The 8272-nt window shown below is 39.6% G+C and overlaps 1 long non-coding RNA gene across 1 annotated transcript in view; it reads left to right on the top strand.

Annotated features, from left to right (window-relative positions):
- The first annotated feature begins 3982 nt into the window (after positions 1-3982).
- Positions 3983-8272, top strand: part of LOC117203929 (uncharacterized) — a 235343-nt gene continuing 231053 nt past the window's right edge. The window contains exon 1 of the long non-coding RNA XR_007469990.1: positions 3983-4093. This is a non-coding gene — a long non-coding RNA (uncharacterized LOC117203929). The remainder of the gene's footprint in view (positions 4094-8272) is intronic.

Below are 8272 nucleotides of genomic sequence, written 5' to 3'. Positions count from 1 at the left end.
GAATATTATATCACTTTTATTCAAAAACAAAAGTATTATTCCAAGATACAGGAATTCGATGTTATCATGATTAACAATCTGCAATCATCCTCACCCTCTTATTTAACTATCCTTTCCTTTAAATCAACTTAATCTTATTTTCCCCTCATTTTGTCTTTCCTCTTAATTAATACCCAATCTCTATTGGGACACAACCCCCCAATACTCTACTTATAAAGCTCCCAAATTATTACATGTAATTTTAATTATGATTAACTAGCATGGGTAAAATATTCATTGCAAAGGGAATAATCCAATTACATCTAAAAAACTCTACTTGACTCTGGTATTTACCTGTCACCCTGCATTTTATTTCTAAAGCCTAGTTACCCAGCAAAATACTCCTAAGTACTTTTAGTAATTTTCTGTGAACATGAGAGAAGTAAGAAACTCCAAATACCATGTCTCCAATCTGCTGCTTATCCTTAAACTCCAAGTGAGTTTTAATCATATACAAGTAATGTAATGATGTATTTATTGTAAATGTATATAAAGAACTATGAACACAATGAATGATAAATTTGAAGATGAGAGGAAAAACCATCTCTTGGAAATTTTCAAAGGAATTATTTCAAAACTATTTTCACAACTATTAGACCCCTGAGTGTAATGCAGGTAGAAAATACGCAGATGTAGGAGAAAGATTTATTGATGAGAACTCTTGGATAAGAGCTCTTGCAATCTGTAAGCACTTCAGAGGTAGAGTCCACTTATCCCCAGAAGGGTGATGAAGTGATGTCCCTGGAGCCCTCTGAAGAGGAAAGCAAAGAGAATCTGGCCCTGTCTCAGGCTATCATCAAGCTCAAGTGTGCTGTACCAGCCTGGCAGAGATGGCTGCATGGGGGTAGGCCTGCATTCCTGGTATTCATCACACAAGGTATATGCCAGGATTTCCTATAAACTGTTTTATATATTTCTGGCAAGAAAGAAACAGTGTGTGTACAGACTGGAGGTTCCCACCACTTCCTCCTTAGGTTCGATTAATTTGCAGAGCGACTCACAGAACTCAGAGAAATATTTTACTCACTAGATCACTGGTTTATTATAAAAGGATATAACTCAAGAACAGCCAGATGCAAGACATGCACAGGGCAAGGCATGTGGGAAGGAGCACATGTGGGAAAAGCTTCCATGCTCTCTGGTAGCACCATTCCCCCAGCATCCCCTCGTGTTCACCAACCCAGAAAGTTTCTGAACCCCACCCTTTTAGTTTTTATGGGGACTTTATTACATAGGCATGATTGATTAAATCATTGACCCTTAGTGACTGATTCAAACTGCAGTCCTTCCCCCGTCCCCAGAGGGCAGGGGGTGAACTGAAAGTTCCAACCCCCTAATCACATGGTTGGTTCCCCTGGCAACCAGCCCCCTTCCTTTGGATGCCCTTTACCATCCTCAGGTGTTTTCCAAAAGTCTCCTCATTAACATGAACTCAGGTGTAGTTGAAAAGGGTTTGTTGTGAATATCAAGACTCTTTTGTTACTCTTATCTCTTAGGAAACTAATGGTTTTAGGAGCTGTGTCAGAAATGAGGATGCAGACCAGATACATATTTCTTATTATAAATCGCATTACTACAGTGTGTATCTATCAAAGGATGAAGGAATTCCAGCAGAAAAGAACTGGGGTGATGCAAGATTCCTAAAGACTGGTATAAATTGCCTCTGCCTAAGTCAAAGGAATTGTAGAACCTTTGTCGTCAGAAAAGACCTCCTTCACAAGATTAGCTTCAAGCATCCTCAGTCCCAGAGAGCGAGAAGCTAGCTGCCAGTGTAAAATCCTTTCCTGTTCCTTTCCTATTCTCTTCCATTTCTTTTTCCACATCCCCTGGATAGTAACTGACTAATGAGATTGGAGACTGGGAGAAGGAGGGAGGAAGAGAAGCAGAAAGGGGAGAAAGAGACAAAGTTCAAGCCTTAGCCCTTATTCCAATAAAGGCTTCTATTGACAGCAGGCTTGAGCTAGTTAAGAGGAGGTTTGCCATTAAAACAAGTTCAGAGTTTGGACTAATAATTTGTACTCAAAATTCCAATTCCTTAACTGAGATTATGCTTATAATTTTTGGAAAAGTCATTATGTTAGTTTGTGTACTTAAAGAAGATGATAGATATATATTTGGGCAAATCCCTATGAAGAAAAAGTACTGGGAGACAGAGAAGGGTGAGAGAGCCTTCAGACTTGAAAGCAGGCCTTATGCCTGTCTCCCTGAAGGAGACTGGGTGGAAAGCATCTCAGACAGCAGAACATCTCTAAGAAAGTTTTCTCCAGTCAGACGGGGAATCTTTGAGTCAAAGTTGCCCATTAGAGGACTTCAATATCTTGCATAAATATCCCTTTCTCATACACCTGCTGTGTATAACCATTGACTATTAGCAGTCCATGGGATCCAGTGTTAGATCCAAAAAGGCTACAGCTGGTGGCCATCAGTAAATTAAGTTGCTTGCCACAGTAAGATAACTGAACGACACATTTTTATGACCAACAAAGCCATATATTTGCTTGAATTTTCACCCAGGGCACAGGAAATGACTCACACTAAACAGATGTTAAAAAACTCTTGGGAGATAAAACAATACAGTATTTTCAGTATATCAGGATACACGTGTAATTCACATACCTGTGGCTTAGCCCATGGGCCCCTAGCACCCTGTCATCACTATTTTACTTAACAGAAAAATGAACTGACTCAAGACCCATTCCACATAATAGCTACGTTCTATTAGTTCTAATGTGTTGTCAACACCAGGGCCCCTGGCCCTCCAGTAAAGCAGTAAAGGTCAATTTCCTTGGTTAATTTGGTGAAAATGGGTTTGCTGCATGTGTGTTCCTGAGTCTTAATATCCTATATACTGCTTGATGGGGGTCTCCTGGCTTCCATTTATGGTTCTTCCTTCCTAGAGTTCCTAGGACATGATAATATACGATAATCTACTAGAGCAATTTATTTTCAAAAGTTTGAAAGAATATTTCTGGGAGTTGCTGCTTAATAAGTCAATGCATCTGCAGAAACTTCCAGTATTTCTAAATTGGTAAATTTGTTTGTAAGACATAGTCACGGCTGGATAAGCAAACACTTGTTTGCCTCAGCACAGCTGTATCTGATGGAGGAGAATGCAATATTTGCTCTTCCCTACTTCATGTCATACCATAAAATCACTAAACCTAGTCTGCAGGTTATAGGACAAAGTAGAAGAAACCAATTTTTTTTTTTTTTTTGCCTCGTGCTCCCTTTCCTTTGCTTTCCTTCTTCACTAACCTTCTTGTTTTCTTTCTCCAATCTACCATCTTCCTTTTAACTAAGAGTCAGAATGAACCTTTGATCTATGAAAATCTAACAGGCTTTGCAATTCTGACTCGTTTATTTCCAGACATCAGGGGAAAAAAAATTAAAGGATGTCATTTTCTCTAGTTTGAATTAACCTTCTGGGCTAACACCTGGGGCCTGGGCTGGATGGGTGGAATGTGGAGTTTCCCAAGGAGTCAAATAGGGCACAGCTGGAGCCCACAGGGTAAGCTTGTGGGAAGTAAGGGCAGGTCCTGTTGAAGGGACAGGAAAAGGACAGGTTCGGATGTGCTGAGCTTCAAAGGCGGCACCCCAACCACTCCTCCCAAAAGAAGCTCACGGGATATCAGGAGGGAACTCCTGGGATGAGAAAACACCTGGGTGCCCTTGGTGCCGGGATCCCCTCCTATCTCGCAAACACCAATCCTCTAGGAGGACTTCCTCCCCTTCTCCCCCCAAAATCTCATATTCAGACTCACCGTGCAGCACCTCCTCGCCCCAGAGGCCCAGTCAGGTGCGAGGGAAAGGCTGTCGCTTTCATGCCGCGCACGGAAGAAGCCCGCGAGGCTGGCGCAGAACGCTCGCGCATGACGCTCGCGCCGGACCGAACTGCGCATGCGCGGCCTGGAAATCGCGAGACTTTTAGAAGCCAGAAGTACCCCAAAGGCTTCCGGTGCGGATCAAGTCGGCCGCCAAGGGCCAAGGCCGCAGCAATCACGAGGCGCTCCATTGCTCATAGTTGGGGCCAGTTGTTCCTACTAGCAGCTGCGAGGTGAGACTGTCGCTGCCTGTTCCTTGAGCCTTTCCCCTGAAGAGCAGCCTCAGGGAATTAGTCTTTCTCTCTAACCCACCTCATCTTGCAACACCTAGACATGAGGGAACTAGCTCCTTCACCTTTTATTTATTTTTATTTTTTAGCTTTTAAAACTTTATTTCACTTCAAAACCTTTATCAGAGACATGGTTCTATTCTGGGGTAGGAGGTGGCCTTGAGCTCCAAAGCGGCTCTGATCTTGCCTCTTCCCCAGGCAGGACAAACCAGACATCTCCCTCCCCAGCAAAGGGATGCAGCCTGGAGGTCATGGCCAGTCTGTGGAGGGGGTGTCGGGTTTCCGAGTGCTCACCCGAGATGGAAAGATTTGAGTCACTCCAATGGAGGACCAAAGTTTGGTGCTAGCTTCCCCTCACCCTGGAAAAGGGGTGGGGAAGTCTCAGGGGTTTGGGTGGGGGGAGCAGAAAACAAGCACCCACCTCTCCATCTGGCTGCAGGAAGCTGGGACAGGGGCCAAGAGGGGCCCATCTGTCACCCTCCAGTCCTGCCAGGTTGCTGGGCTGGGACAGGGGGTGGGGGACAGCCATCTGGCCTGGGTCCTCTCAGGCCAGGGTGGGAATGGGGCCACTTTAAGAGGGTGGGAAGTTTGGGTGTTTTGTTTTAAAGTTTTTTAATTTTTTCTAATGCCTAAGTAAATAAAGTAACATAGATACATCTTTATAGATATGTATATACATAAATTCTTGTGGAGTGGGCGTAAGGTGGGGGCTGTGGGTGCCTGCCCTCCCAGTTTCATTCCTCATCAAAGTTCTGGGTCAGGAGAAAATTGCAGCCAAGTTCTCCAGTTTTGTTCGTAAGAAAAGTGGTTCTGGATCACCAGGTTCTCTGGGAAGCCCAGGGTTTTCAAGAATAGCTTCTTTCTCCTGCATTTTCACTTGGATGTAGTTCATCTGCCAGGCCTCCTCTCTTATGGACCCACCTCACACTCCACATCCGAGATATCCACCAGCTCCCCAGGGTGCTCATTTCAGAATCTGGATGAATTGCTCCTGTTGCTGGCTAATTTGCAGCAAAAGCTGAGAGTTCTCCTGGCCCACAATTAAATAAAGGGACGTGCATGGATTTTAACTCACTTTAAACATCCCACAGCAAAAATCAATTTCATAGGGTAGAGAGGTATAAATGAGCAATGTGCATTTCTCAGGCAGGAATGTTTTTATTTGCTCACCTACATTGGCAGATATAGGATTATCTTTATGGGTAATATTTTATTTATACATTATAAAAATATTCTGGCTGAGACTTTATGTGTAAGGGATAGGTCTGAGCACTGGAGAGGCAGCAATGAACAACAGCAAAAAAAGAAAAAAAATTCCTGCCCACTCCTTATGCTTAAATTTGTTTGGGAGTAAAAAACAAAAATTAGAATTATGAAAAACTTACTTTGCTTTAATTAAATATATATATATTCATATAATTTACACACACACCTAAATATACATATATATGTAAAATATTGACAGTTTGGGCTTTGGGAAACGAACTTCAATGTCATTGGATAGATAGATAGGTATTGGAAAAATACGAAACATTTACACAATAATTAATTAGGGAAGTAGATTTTACTATAGCTTAGGGTAGATAAAATTATTTTAATTGAGGTATAATTGACCTTCAACACTATATTCGTTCTAGGTGTACCACATAGTGATTTGATATTTCTACACATTACAAAGTGATCACTACCATAACTCTAGTAACCATTTGCACCATACAAATATGTTACAATATTATTGACTGTATTCCGCATGCTGTACATTTCATGCCTATGACTCACTTATTTTGTAACTGGAAGCTTCTACTTCTTAATCCCCCTCACCTATTTCATTCACTCCCTCACTCACCCTCTGGCAACCACCAATTCTATGAGTATCTATGAGTCTGTTTCTGTTATGTTTGTTCCTTTGTTTAGTTTTTCACTTCTCACATGTAAATGAAATCATACGGATTTGTCTTTGTCTGACTTATTTCACTTAGTATAATACCCTCCATCCATATCATCATAATTGTCAAAATTTCATTCTTTTTTATGGGTAATATCCCACTGTGTGTGTGTGTGTGTGTGTGTGTGTGTGTGTGTGTGTGTGTGTGTGTATACACACATATACATATTATATATATATATATATATATCACATCTTTACCCATTTGTCTGTTGATGGGCAGTTGAGTAGCTTCCATATCTTGGCTATTGTTAATAATGCTGCAGTGGACATAGGGGTGCATATATCTTTTCTAATTAATGTTCTTTTTTTTCTTCAGGTAAATACCTAGGAGTGGAATTAGCAGATTATATGACAGTTCTAGTTTTAATTTTTTTTAGGAATCTCCACACTGTTTTCCATAGTGGCTGCACCAATTTACATTCCCACCAACAGTACATGAGAGTTCCCTCTTCTCTACAACCAAGACAACACTTGTTATTTGTTGTCTTTTTGATAATAGCCATTCTGAGGCTTTTATCAAATAGGTCTGAGGTGATAGCTCATTTTGGTTTGATTTGCATTTACCTGCTGGTTAGTGATGCTGAGCATCTTTTCATGTTCCTGTTGGCTATCTGTATGTCTTCTTTGGAAAAATATCCTCTGCCCGTTTTTTAATCAGGTTGTTTTTTTTTCATTTGTCTGAACGATTTGTTTGTATATTTCAGATATTTTACTCCTTATCTGGTATATCATTTGCAAATATCTTGTCCCATTCAGTAGACAGCCTTTTCATTTTGTAGATAGTTTTTTTTCTTCTGTGCAAAAGCTTTTTAGTTTGATTTATTCTCATTTGTTTATTTTTGCTTTTGTTTTGCTTGCCTGAGGATAAAAAAAAAATGTTGTGAAGGCCAATGTAAAGAACTTACTATGATTTTTTCTAGAACTTTTACGGTTTCAGGTCTTACATTTAACTCTTCAATCTATTTTGAGTTTATTTTTGTATATGGTGTGAGAAACTAGTCCAGTATGATGCTTTTTTATGTAACTGTCCAGTCTTCCCAACTCCATTTATTAAAGAGGCTGTCTTTTCCCCATGATAATATACTTGCCTCCTATGTCATAGATTAATTGACCATATGAGGGTGGTTTTATTTCTGGGCTCTCTTTTCTGTCCCATTGATTTGTGTGTCTGTGTGCTAGCACCATACTGCTTTGATTACTGTAGCTTCATAGTATAGTTTGAAATCAAAGAACATGATACCTACCTCCAGCTTTGTTTTTCTTTCTCAAGAATGTTTTGGTTTTTGAGCTATTTTGTGTTTCCATACAGATTTTAGAATTATTTGTTTTAGTTCTGTGAAAAATTCCATTGTATTTTGATAGGAATTGCATTGAATCTGTAGATTACCTTCAGTAGTATGGTCATTTTAACAATATTAATTGTTCCAATCCATGAACAGGGTACGTCTTTCCATTTGTGTCATCTTCAATTTATTTCATCGGTGTCTTATAGTTTTCTGAGTACAGGTTTATCTTCTTAGATTTATTATTTTTGTTGCAGTTGTAAACGAGATTCTTTTCTTAATTTCTCTTTCTGATAATTCATTATTAGTGTATAGGAATGCAACTGATTTCTGGGTATCAATTTTGTGTCCTACAACTTTATTGAATTCATGTCTTACTTCTAATAACTTTCTGGTAGCATTTTTAGCTTTTTTATATGTAGTATCATGTCATTGGCAAATAATGACAGTTTTACTTCTTTCTTTCCAATTTGAATGCTTTTTCTTTTCTTTTTTTTTTTTTATTCTGTCTGATTGCTGTGGCTAGGATGTCTCATACTATGTTGAATAAAAGTGGTGAAGATGGGCATCCTTGTCTTTTTCCTGATCTTAGAAGAAAAGCTTTCATATATGTCTTTTATTATATTGGGATGTGTTCCCTCTATAGCCACTTTGTTGAGAGTTTTATCATTAATGGATGTTGAATTTTGTCAGAAGCTTTTTCTGCACCTTTGAGATCATCATAAGGTTTTTATTCTTCAATTTGTTAATGGGATGTATCACATTGACTGATTTTCAAATACTGAACCATCCTTGAATCCCTGGGATAAATCCCACTTGTTCATGGTGTATGATCTTCTTAATGTACTATTCAATTTGGTTCCCTAATTTTTTTTGAGGATTTTGCATCTG

The sequence above is a fragment of the Orcinus orca genome, chromosome 11 (genome assembly GCF_937001465.1).
Source record: "Orcinus orca chromosome 11, mOrcOrc1.1, whole genome shotgun sequence".
NCBI classification, from domain to species: domain Eukaryota; kingdom Metazoa; phylum Chordata; class Mammalia; order Artiodactyla; family Delphinidae; genus Orcinus; species Orcinus orca.
The sequence above is the reverse complement of the archived record's forward strand: the minus strand, read 5'-3'. Positions and strand labels throughout refer to the sequence as shown.